Source organism: Prionailurus bengalensis, chromosome B3 (assembly GCF_016509475.1).
Source record: "Prionailurus bengalensis isolate Pbe53 chromosome B3, Fcat_Pben_1.1_paternal_pri, whole genome shotgun sequence".
NCBI lineage: Eukaryota > Metazoa > Chordata > Mammalia > Carnivora > Felidae > Prionailurus > Prionailurus bengalensis.
Window position 1 is genome coordinate 47,930,414 of NC_057355.1, and position 13,027 is coordinate 47,943,440.

At 39.1% G+C, this 13,027-nt stretch overlaps 1 protein-coding gene across 3 annotated transcripts in view; it reads left to right on the forward strand.

Annotated features, from left to right (window-relative positions):
* The first annotated feature begins 6,200 nt into the window (after positions 1 to 6,200).
* ZNF280D (zinc finger protein 280D) overlaps positions 6,201 to 13,027 on the forward strand; it is a 247,229-nt gene continuing 240,402 nt past the window's right edge. For 2 of the 3 annotated variants that reach the window (XM_043555349.1, XM_043555353.1), the window contains exon 1: positions 6,202 to 6,310. The gene's annotated coding sequence lies outside the window, so the exon portion shown is untranslated. Of the gene's footprint in view, positions 6,311 to 13,027 lie in introns of all 3 variants that reach the window. The other variant, XM_043555352.1, reaches the window with a different exon arrangement.

The window sequence follows — 13,027 nt, forward strand, 5'->3', positions numbered from 1 at the left end:
AAGGGTACAATTCTAGAATAGCTAGATAGAATTTTCTGCAATGATGTTAATGTTCTATATCTTTGCTGTCCAATATAGTGGCCATTAGCCACATGTGACTACTGAGAACTTGAAATGTGGCTAGTATGAGGAGCTGAATTTCTAAATTTTAATTAATTTTAATTATTTTACATGTAAAGTTAAATAGCCACATGGGACTACTGGCTATTATACTGGACAGTGTAGCAATGAAACAAAGTAGTTTCTGACCTTTGATACTTTGATTATATTTTGCATGGATCCTTTTTTGTTCAGAAAAGATCTTTTTAATTCATATTTAAGGTCTATCCAGAACTAGTTGGGGGAACTCAAATCACAGTTTTTTTTTCTCTTTAGTATAGAGAAGATATCCTTTCTACCTATGAAAGTTAAGCCATGAGGCTCTTTTCTATAGCCTACAAGGGAAATAATACCTGGACGAATGAATTGCTTAAAGACTTCACCTTCCAGTTCTAAAGGATTATGGAAGAACTAAGGAAGACGAAGAAGAGGCAAGGTCAAAAGCCAGAGTCTTGGCAAGGAATTATGGCGAGGAGGTGTAGTGGGAGGTGAGTTGATAGATGAGCTTGAGCCATCCCTCCTGGGTCCACATGACCTGGTGTACAAGTGACCCAGCAAGTTCCGCGTGTTCAGAGAACATAGTAGTACATCAGAGGGCTGTGGTCAAAGCCAAAAGGTAGCTGAATAGGAACTTCAAAAAGGCCAGAACTACAAATTTCAGAGATAGGTAGTACTTCATCTCAGAAAGCCACACCAGGAAAACTATACTTTAGTGGTCACCAGTCCAAGAAACAGAAAATCCAGCCACCCCACTATTCACCAGTAAAGATCCAGATAATGCTATCTCTGCTGCTATTGGTCCACACAGATGCTATTTTGAAGGACACAAAGAGATGAAGAGAAAATTTGAAAGATTTAATATTTTACTTAAAGAAACAAAAGAGAAAATTCACATGAAGGGGTTATTTGAATTATTGAACTGAACTAATAAATTGAACTGAATGGGATAAATTTAGGGTTCTTTTTCCCAGTTCCCTGTGGAAGAGCAGGTGTATTGTAGAGAAATAAAGAAGCTGCATTTTCTTTATACATCTAAGTGCAGAGTGAATGAATTTGTGACTCTGCTACAAATATGTCTGCCTTCCTGCCAAGGCAGTTGTGGGCAGCAATTCTATTTACAAGCTTTAGCAGAAGTGGAATGTGTGGCAGGAAGTGTGGTGGGGATGCTAACCTGCTGTATTGAGCTTAAGAGCTAGCATTATGAGAGAATTGGCAACTTTACTCATAGATAGACATCCTTTCTTCAAAGGCACGAGCGACTTCCCATGGGCAGTTCATTGGGGCTTATGCAGAAGGCAGTTTTTCTTTTATCACCTACCTGGACATGGAGGAGGTTGTAGATACTTCAGTGTACCCGTCCAAGAGCTTTGAGATCAATGGGAGAGACACTGTCTGTCAGATTATGGTGTCATTTTGCCTTAGTTATCTTCTAATGCCAAATGAATCACATCTGGAATCAAGGAGGCAAGATCTACTTGGGCAATATCCTAATTACTCATCTGAATCTAACATCCTATCTGTCTCTTGTCTATACTGTTGTGTGTAGTCCCTCTGTGGGCTACAACTCCACCTGCAGGCCAACTCCAAAAAATACACATTCAAGAAAATGGAGGAATATCTGGGTTGTATTCTGTACAGCCAAGACATCTGCATTGTGCTTCAAGTATTCATGGTCCCAGAGTAAAAACCCACATGGTTCATTAAATATATTTAGCAATTCCTGGAATTTATTACAAAATTCATTACACATTTCTTCTCCTTGGCTGTTAGAATAGCTGACACTTTGAAAAGGAAAGGAGGTTTTTTGTTTTTGGTTTTGGTTTTTTTCCTGCTCAGAGGCAGATGCAGCTTTCCAATAAGCCTTGCTTCATTTTTCCAACCTTCCACTAACCCACCTGGCTCAGTCCAACCCATATGAATATTTCCAACCATTGAGATTGGAAACATTAGATCCCAAGAGGCCCCACCCCTGATGCCTCCTCTACCCCTTGGGTTTCCTTCTCTGGGAAATTGACTTTTGGAAAAATTCAATTGATCATCCTCTTTGGGAACAAAAGTCACTTGTCATAGAGACTGTAGTGGCTAAGATGAGTGCAGGGACTCCTTTGCATTAGTGTCATCTTATTTAAGCACTTTGGGTTTACCATTTCATACCCAATCCTGGAAACCATAGAACCATGAGTGAAAACTACAGCACCAATCCTAGCAGTCATGTGGCTGGGAATTCTGAGGACATCCAGCCCTAGCCATTAGGCACAGATAAGGGCCCACACAATTGGATTTTTATGATATGTGGGTGTAAGAGGAATAAAATGGTTAAGAATGGGCTTTAAGTTTACATTCTGAGGTACTGGGTTTTCTTAGTCCATTCAGGATGCTATAAAGTACCACAGGCTGAGTATCTTTATACAACAAGAATGTATTGGTCACAGATCAGGAAGCTGGAAGTCTGAGATCATGGTGCCAGCATGGTCGCCTTCTGGTCAGGGCTTTCTAACTGGTTCATAGCCAGCACCTCCTTGCTGTGTCCTCACGTGGTGGTAAGGGTTAAGGATCTCTCTGGATCTCTTTCATAAAGGCACTAATCCCATCCGTGGTGTTCTTAAGCACTTTCTAAAGGCCCTAACAACCACTATCATCACCTTTGGGTGTTAGGATTTGACATATGAGTTTTGGGGGGACACATCCAGACCATAGCATGGATGAATGGCAAAGCCAGTAGCTGCAGTGAGAAAACTATGGGAGAAACATGTTGGGGAGATAAGATCAAGTTCTATTTAAAAAATGTTCAACTTGAAATTCTAATTAGACACCTAATGGAAATGTCAAGTAGGAGGCATGATATGATTGTTAAGTCTGGAGCTCAAGGGAGATGTCAGAGCTGGAGAATATATAGATCTGGGAATTATTGAGAAGGAGATAGAAATGAAAGCCATGGCGCTGGATAAGATCTCCTCCAAAGTGAGTGAGTATATTTAAAGAATAGAAGAGGTTTAGACAAATTTAAAAATCAAGAATAAGTGGAAGGAGTCAGCAGACTAAGAAGAAGCCAAGCAGGAATGTAGGAGGAAGGCTGAGAGAGTGTGTTGACCCAGAAGCCAAGCGGTTTACTGAGTCAAGTGCTGCTGAGAGGTCCAGTGAGAGATGGACTGGGACAGGTTCAGAGGATTTAGAGAGATGGAGGTCATTGGTGATCCTGAGAAGGGCTTCAGTGGAGTTGTAGGGAAGAAAACGATCAGAGAAGACTGAAAAGAGGCTATGAAGTGAGGAAGTGGAGACACTGAGCATTGATCACTGATTTTAGGAATGGTGATATAAGTAGATCTGCACAGCAGGAGGGGGTAGATGGAGAAGGGCATAGATTCAGGGGAGGATAGATTTATTTTAAGGTGGAAGCTATTCTGGCATTTTTATATGAAGATAGGAATGTTCTAATAGATAGAGGAAATGTGGAAATGCTAGACAGAGTGGATTATGGAAAGAGCAAAGCCTTTGAATAGGTTAGAGGGGCTCCAGGGCTAAGTGGTGAAGTCTAAGAGAACTTACACTCCAGGACAGTTCTGTCATAAAGGAAAGAGGCAAAAATTAGTAAGTGTGATGATGTGAAATTGTCATAGCTGTCTTCTGGTTGCTCCTTTCTGAGTAAAAGGAGAGATGAAGTCTCCTTCCACCAGCTCCACTAGTCCATCTCACTGAGACCCTGCTTCCAACCCAGAACTCTGTCTTACCCTGACAACTGAGTTGGAGGAACTCAAGAATCTGCTGAAAGTTTCTGGGTTCCCAGCAGTCCCAGAGCCAGCTGTGCTACTTTGTCTTTGAGAAGGGGTGCAAGTTAGAAAATCAAACACATGAAATACCCTTGCTCAGACTCAGAACCCTGAACATGTGAGTCTTTTTAGCCACCCACACTGGACAACGCAGTCTAGTGGAGTGCCAAGTGGCAGAAGAGCAAGTCCTGGTTAAAATGTCCACTGCCATCAGGCAGCTACCTTATTTTAGTTTCTACCGTATACTCTGTTTCTAACCTCCTTGTTTTCAGTGTTCTCCCCTGTTTGTCTCTTATTTAGATACTTTGGCATTAAAAGTGTTGAAATGTTAAATGTTTATTTATCGTTGAAGGAGAGAGAAAGAGACAGAGCATGAGTGGGGGAGGGGCAGAGAGAGAGGGAGACACAGAATCTGAAGCAGGCTCCAGGCTCTGAGCTGTCAGCACACAGCCCGATGCGGGGCTCGAACTCACAAACCGCGAGATCATGACCTGAGCCAAAGTCGGACACTTAACCGACTAAACCACCCAGGCACCCCTAAAAGTGGTTTTTAATTCAGCCTCTCCCTAAGTTGCTTCCTCTTGAATCTCTTCCCCTTTAGCTCCAGTGAGCCTCAGACAAGTCCCAGGGTCCCAGCTACCACATCCCCTCCCAGCTTTCCCAGCCCCCTCTTGTTAGGGAGAAAGGTCCTCACATAAATGGGAAAACATGTAAAACGGATTTGGAAAGGATAAACTAATGTCACCCTAAGGTATTTTTGACTAATTGGAGCAAAATAGCAAAAGCAGAGCTTTCTGAGCAAGATTTTGCTATCATCTAATCTTCTTTATCCATTTCTTAACACCCCCCATCTCTCAAAGTCTTCTAAAGGAACAACACACCTTTTGGAAAAATGAGTGAAAGTACAGATAAATTAGGGGTTGGAGATAATGAGGGTAAAGAAGGTTGCTTCCCCATAGAATACCACATGCACGTACACACACTTTGGATATCACACATGCAACTACATTTACTGTAGCTTACAGGTGAATGAGTAGCAAATTTGAATGTCTTTTTTTCTGGTAAGAATTTTGCAGCAAAACATAAATATATTAATTTAAAAAGAAAACATGCACAATTGTACACAACTATATTAATTTCTTCAGCCAAACTTTTGTGGAGAGGTGTTTGGACTTTTATTTATTTATTTTAAACTTTAATTTATTTATTTTGAGAGAGACAGAGACAGTGTGAGCAGGGAAGAGGCAGAGAGAGAGGGAGTATCCCAAGCAGGCCTGACATGGGACTCGAACTCACAAAACTACGAGATTATGACCTGAACCGAAATCAGGAGTCAGACGCTTAACTGACTGAGCTACCCAGGTGCCCCTGGGCTTTTATTTGAAATAAAGTATCTATGTATACATACTTCTAACTAAATAGGAGTCAGGGTGAATATTTATTTTCCTACATAATATGTGACTAAACAAATAAAGCTCTTTTTTTTTTTTTAACACTCCTTATATTGAAAGCCAAACATCTGATTTGTCATGTGCTATCACTCAAAATGATTTTGGAACTTCTTTTTGTAACTTCAGAGCTCTTTAAACACACAGGGTGATCAACCATCTCAGTTTGTCTGGGACTGAAGAGTTTCCCAGGATGTGGGACTTTGAATTTTAAACCTGAGACAGCTTTGGGTTAACTTTTCTGGGTTACCTGGAACCGAGGGAGATTTCAGTCCTAAAACTGGGTGAGTGCCAGGCAAAATGGGTTGAGTTTGGTCACCCTATTTGTAAACACAAGAAACGCCAGCTTATTGTTTTATAGTTGTAACCCTATTACTCAGTTTGATCCCCTCTTTATTTTTAAAGACTTGGCCCTCAGTATCTTTTGGCTATTGCAAAATTTCTTCACTGCAAGCAAACAAACCTTTTCTTCCTTCCTTTCCATTCTTACCTTTCCATATCTGGGTCACTGTAAGTAAAAGTATGTATGTTAGTGGTGGACTTGACAGACTCTCTCTTTGACCATAGTTTAGTCAGACTTGTCTGAGTCTTCTTCTCTATTAGGTCTCCACCTTGGCCCCATTCTGTCTTTGGCCTGTCTCTCCCAGTTTTAACAAGAATCCTATTAAGCTGGTTTAGTAAGAATCCCCTTACCCCTGATATCTCCTCTTAGTAATTTCCATCCACTGACCCCCTCACTCTGCCTATTGGCTATAAATCCCCTGCTGTCTTTGCTGTAATCTCTCCCCTACTACAGTGCTCTTATTGCAATTGTCCTAAATAATGTCTTCCTTGCCATTTTAATAAGTGCCGGAATATTTTTTTCTTTAACAGTTATGGTGCCATGACGTGGACGGGATCAAATTCATCATTGGACCCCTGGAACCTCTCATCCAGGACCCCAAGTTTGTGCTTTTGAAGACTTTATTTCACTCCTGACTGGTTAGAGATCTACTGGTGAGTCTAACTCCTGGGCCAGTGCTCTGGATGACAGGCTGTTAAAGCATGGTTAAGGGCAGGTTTTGATTCTTAAGATTCAGCATATACTTGCTGAGGCTAGGTTAGAGTTCCACGATCCTTTGGTTGAAAAGTACCTGTTAAGCAAGCATCTTTCTGGATGGATGTCTTCTTGGATCTTTCTGAGTAGGGATTTACTCCTTGACTCTTAAGTGGCAAATTCCTGACTCTTTTGGAGGCCTCTACTCTAGAAAGTGTGTTAGAGTTCCAGGCAAATGGAAGCTGGGTTAGAGTCCCAGCCTTCTTTGTTAGCAAGGTACCATGAATTAAGAACAAGGGAGGATCTCAGTAGACTGAAAACCCCTTCTCATACCCCTTTTGACTATATGCTCCACTACCATGGTACTAACTCTCTACTTCCTTTCTTGTTGGAATAATTTTACTAGAGATAATTGGGAACCTCAGTGACTCCCCCAAACTGGTTCCTCTCAGACTTCTCTCAGCCTTATTTCTGTTTCTCCTTTTTCCTTTTAGCACCTTCAGTCTTTGAATCCATTGATATGACTGTTGTCAAGCCCCTACCTCCTCCATCTCTCTGTCCACCCCTGCAAGACTTTCTCTTTCCCATTCCAGCCCCTCAGTTTCTTTTAGTTGCTTGAATTTTGGGTTCCCCAACCCACATTGAAGGCTCTCAAGAGACCTTGGGACCACCAAAGAAAGTACATGTAGGGCAAAACAAAATCTTAAAATGTTCCTCCATAAATCTTGGTAAAAAGCATTAACCATCAATTAAGCAGGTAACCTTAACTTGTTCCATCTGTCAGAAACACAGTTTGGGATAAAAATATAAAGTGGAGCAAAAACAAGAGCCAATTATTTTGTAGAAACCAGTGAGTTTTTATTGCTATGTTTACCTGACTGATGGCAACAATTTTAGAATGAAAGCGACAGGGTCTCTCTTTGCATCTGTCTGTATGTTTATATAGTTATGTTTGTATATTTGTGTTATGTATATGTGATATTTTCTATCTCTAGTTGGTATTGCCAAAAAAATTTATAAAATCTTGTGAAGGAGATTCTTAAATTGGCTTAGAGGGATGACTGAGTGGCTCTGTCGGTTAAGCGTCCAACTTCGGCTCAGGTCATGCTCTCACACTTTGTGAGTTTGAGCCCCGCATCAGGCTCTGTGCTGACAGCACGGAGCCTGGAGCCTGCTTCGGATTATGTGTCTCCCTCTCTCCCTGTCTCTCCCCCACTTGTGCTCTGTCTCTCTCTCTCTGTCTCTCTCTCTCAAAAATAAATAAACATTAAACATTTTTTAATTGGCTTAGAGAGAAGTGCTTATATAAATTAAATATTCCTAAATCTTCCAGAAATATAGAAACTAATTCAAATGCTTTAAGTATAAGCATCAAGTATAATACAAATATATATTTGGTGTTTAACCATTTTTAGGTTTCTTTGCTTTTGTGACTTTTTTCTTTTTCTTTTTTTTTTTTTTGATACTTGCCTATCATGCATGTGCTGTAAAAATAGGTAACAGGGAAATAACTTGAGATGAGGGCTAGCTTTGTTTAATGTTATGATATATATGCCTAAAAAAATTTACAAAATATTTTTTGTATTAGCAACCTTAGAGATATGTATGTTAAATAGAGACATTCATTAAACATTGAGATCATTTCTAAGAGAAACTATTAAACCTTAAATTTCTAAGCACAAGTTTAAGTTTTATATACCTTTGGCCTCTTATTTTTATATGATATAGAGAGGCTAACTATATTTGAGTCTGTTGATAACATCTTTGTGACACAATGAAAAGTACTGTCAGAAAGCATATATGTACTTATAAAATTGTGAGATGGTATATTCATAAAATTTGCTACTCTGTTACAGAATGCTGGTATACAAGAGACAATTCACAGTTGCCTACTTCCTAGTTTTTTCTGTTAAAATGTTATTAATGATTAAAAAGTATAATCGATACTTGTAAATGAAGCTACTAGAAACAATAAGGGTGAAATGAAACAACATTGCATGACAGGTATGTAAGGAAAGTAGAATGTATTTTTGATAAAGTAAAGTATACAGTGGGAATGTCTGGGTGGCTCAGTTGGTTGAGCATCCGACTTCCACTCAGGCCATGATCTCGCATTTCATGAGTTTGAGTCCCACATCAGGCTGTCTACTGTCAGCGTAGAGCCCCTTCAGATCCTCTGTCCCTTTCTCTCTGCCACTCCCCTGCTTGCGCTCTTTCTCTCTCTCAAAAATAAAAATAAACATTGAAAAAAAGAGAGAAAAGTATACAGTGTATGTAGGAAGGGTTTTGTTAAGGTAATAAGAATGTAATTTTTCCCAAAAGGAAAAAAGGAAAAAATAGGACAAAAACTGAATGGGTATAAAAAGTTATAGAAAGTTTTCAGAAAAGGAATCTTGGAGAAGGAATCTTATGTGGTCAAATCTGGCTTATTGGATATGTTTATTTATAAGGTTTTTGAAAATGCATTTTAATATTAAAAGTACACTAATGCAAAACTAGATTTTGGTTTTCTCTTTGTTGAAATAACAAAATTTTCTTGATTTATTGGTCTGTTCTTAATAAGAGATTGTAAAAGATTTTCTACCTTTTGTGTAATTCTCCTAGGAAACAGATACCGTGTCTTCTCAGAATGATTTCCTGTGCTTTATATGCTTTGTCATATCCTTAATTGTTTAAGAGAACCAAGTCTTCTCACTTTTAAAAGAACTAATTTTTTAAAAGATGTTACAGTCATGTTATCTCTGACATTTACTTTTGAATTCTTTTTTGTGACTTTGGTTAAATGTGTAGCTAAGTATTGTTCACCATAATCTGGGATTGTATTTAGTCAAGTATTCAAAACTTTTGACCTTTTTTTTTTTTAAAGCTTATTTATTTACTTTGAGAAAGAGAGTGTGTGCAGGAGTAGGTGAGGGGCAGAGAGAGGGAGGGAAAGAATCCCAAGTAGGCTCTCACTGTTAGCACAGAGCCTGACGTGGGGCCAGAACTCATGAACCTCATGATGTGAGATCATGACCTGAGCTGAAATCAAGAGTTGGATGCTTAACTGACAGAGCCACTCACGCGCCCTCCATCTTGGACCTTTTGGACAATTTGCCCTCCCCAGATCAAATCCTAAATGAAATCTTTATCTTGAACTGACTTTGACATTTCTCAGACGGCTCCTTCAAGATCTTAAAGGATTTTTCTTTTATCTTGAAAAAGAGAAAAAAAAACAATTAGCTTTATTTCATATGTTCAACTGCATGAAAAGTATTGTCCAATAAAAGCTACTTTAACCTTCTCCAAGTTTTATTTGTATGGATAAAATATTTGTATGGATAAATATTTCAGAAATTTTATGAAACTTGTCAATACCCTCACTGTCCATGATGTGTTCTGTTATAATGTCACCAGTCATAACTCTAGTTAACATTTTAAATGTTCTACACCACATAATCAAATTCCCTTGCCAATTGCATTATTTTTATGATGAATTCTCCTCAGATCTTTCATCATTAATAGTTTTTGTTTGACTCTGATTCTTCTCTGAAAGTACTTACAATCAGCTGTAGGCCAGAGTGCCTCATCTTCAACAGAAAGGAGTGGTCTCAGAATCCCACTAGGACAGGTCTCTGGATACAGGGTTTCCAATGGCATTGCTTAAATAATTTTGAGACCACACCATTTGACTGAGAAAGCATCCTAGAACTCTAGTGGAGAAGCTGATGGGTTCATAAGAGCAAGCAGAACAAGAATGAGTTACATAGGAATGAATGAAGTGATGAAGGATGATTATGGTTTTTGTTCAGAAGATTGCCACTGGATTTAAGGAACCCCTTTTCCTTTTCTCTTAAGCTATAACTCACAGCGATTTAGTAGATAATAATTTTTGTAAACAGAAATGAAACATTTATCTTTTCTCCCTGCCCTGATTCCTCCAGAATTCAGAAACTCTTACTGAGTGTTCTTATTTTCATGGCAATATAATCATTTGCGTAAGTCCAATAAGAATCTGTCCTCCTTGAACAAGACATAATTGGAAACATTTGTTATATAACCAAGACTTTGAGTGGAATGTCATATTTTAGACTGATGAGCATAGAATCAGTTATGACCAAATAGTTTTAAGGAACTAAGGTTGACTTTATGGAGCTAATGCTTTCAAAGCCCTTTTGGGAAAACTGGGCTGGTATGGCTTACAGGTTTCTCAGCCTTGTAGGTGAGTAACAAAGGTCTCTTCTTGGCAGGCCCAGGAACGTTAGGATATTTTGGAGACCTAGAGAATGGAGAAATTTACCTAAATCTATAGATACTGCAAGTGAAATCTGGTGGCAAATTCGTGGCTTGGGTTCCTAACCTTGAGAGGCTTTTAAAAGTCTAAGTTGAGATTCCTTATGAAAAGTTCTAGCAAAGCAAACTTCAAAGATGTATGTGGTCAATTACTACTCTTGCTGCACTTATGTAAATAATAGGCCAAATATAATATGACCAGACTTATTTTATAAACAGGAATAATCATACTTTGGTTAACTTTGGTGAAAAAAGGGGTTAATGTAGAGAGAAATTTTGTGCTTCAGTGAAAATCTATAGCTTACCTTTGTGGACGTCAGACTCTAGTCTGGTCATTGTCTTTGAGGTTTTATTATAAACTTACAGATTGGAGTGAATCCTGTCAACTTGCCTTAATTAGAAGAACTAGTCCTTCCCAAATATTCAGTTTTTCTAATTTTCTTCAATATCTTTCCAGAACTATCCAAATGAATATTTCCAATTTTTCTCCCACTTTCCTAACTTGGCGTCACTGAGAACTAAAACCTGACTGTGCAGATATTTATTGGGATCTTAGGTCGTTTTGCAAGCTGAAGCTGGACAGTGGGCAGCCTTTAAGCCTGATGCTGCTAAGTAGACCCTCAGAAAGTTTATGGAAAAGGTCCATATCTTCCATGCTCTGCTCTGGGACATAACCATGGCACTGATATTATGCCATCACTGAAGACATTCAAACTGCAGACTAGGAAATCTATCAGATTGCCACCATCACCTTCATTTCACTGTCTAAAGATGGCCACTATCTAGAAATATCAATTGCCTGCCCTTTGGACTCAGAAACTGGGTTTATAGTCTGCTTCAACCTTAATCTTTATTTTTCTTTTTACTTTCATAGAAATTTCCTGAATTAAATGCCTGATTATTTGTACCATGCAGCAAATATCCTCCACTACCAACTCCCAACAGATGGTTTAGCTGGTCCTTAATAACAAAAGGGGACTGAACAAGAAATGGACTTAAATTGTTCAGAGGAAAGAAAAATGTCTCTTTTTTTCCCTTGAACAGGAGGAAGGACTGACAAAGATTCTAAGGCTTCAGTCTTGGTCCTGTCCTGTTTTAACAAATATCTTGCCAATTACGTTTAGTGAGAGTACCCCCACCACTGATATCTAGTCACCCAACATGTCTGGTCAAGTCCCCCATCACTCACCATTGATGTGTAAGTCCATGGTCAGCCTTTCACAGGAATTCTTTTAGAAAAGAATTTTTCTACTCTTGATACCTCCTGTTAGTAATTTTCTATCCACTGACCCCTCATTTTGCACATTGGCTAATAACACCCACTTGTTTTTCTTGTATGGGGAGTTGAATCTGATCTCTCTCCTATTGCCATAGAGCCAGCTCCTATTGCAATAGTCTTGAATAAAGTATTCTTTACCATTTTAACAAATGTCAGAATAATTTTTTATTTAACAGACACATCAGGAAAAAGGGGTTTCTTACTATGTAAGCCACAAGAGACATTAAAATCATCATCTCTTTAAAGGTCATTTTGTCCTTCCTCCCACTGGTTTTGGAATCCCTCAAACCTCAACTTGTAGCTCAGTACATTATCCCTTCCCCTGACTTTTGGCTGCTTAACACATTTCATGGTAATCACTAATTCATCACATGGAACTGAATAAGAACCATTTAATATGATTATCTTCTCCATTAAAGCTGTCATCATAATTAGAGCTGCAGTGAACTGTTTGCCAGGAATTATAACTTCTGCCAAGAAAAACTTGGGTGTCATTTTAGAAAAATTCTTAGGTGGGGGAGGAGGAGATCAGGACCATCTGTGTTGGGATCCAGAACTGAATAATGAAAAATAAAGCCCCCTTCCCCTGCTATCTGCCAAACTCTAGCCAGCCCTCCAACTGGACCTTGCCAAAGACTTTAGAATGAACCAACTTCCAAGGTAGTCCAAAGAGCACACCCTCTTAGGGAATGATAACCTTGGAAAAGCCACCCTTTAAGAAGAGAAAAAGGACAGCATCAAATAAAAATCAGGCTTTCGTGCGTAAGGCTTCCTAAAAGTTGTTCCAAATGGTTTTGTTTGCCACCCTACTGTTTCCAGGGCAACCACCTAAGCCAGGACAGAAGTAGAAGGAGACATGAGGCTAGAATGGGACCACCCACTGCAATTCTCATTTTATTCTGATGGCAAGAACCTTTATATCGACTCGAAGTGTTTGTCAGGCCTCTTGCTGTGAATCACTAGAATAACATTTTGCCCTGATGGAAGTGTGTCACAGGCTGCTGCTCCCACATCCCCCCATACTGAGGTGTTTTAAAATGGAACCAAATATCCCAGGGGAATTTTCTCTGCACTACCAGCATTGCTTTGTTGCACATTTTTAGATTACACACTGTAAATTATAGAT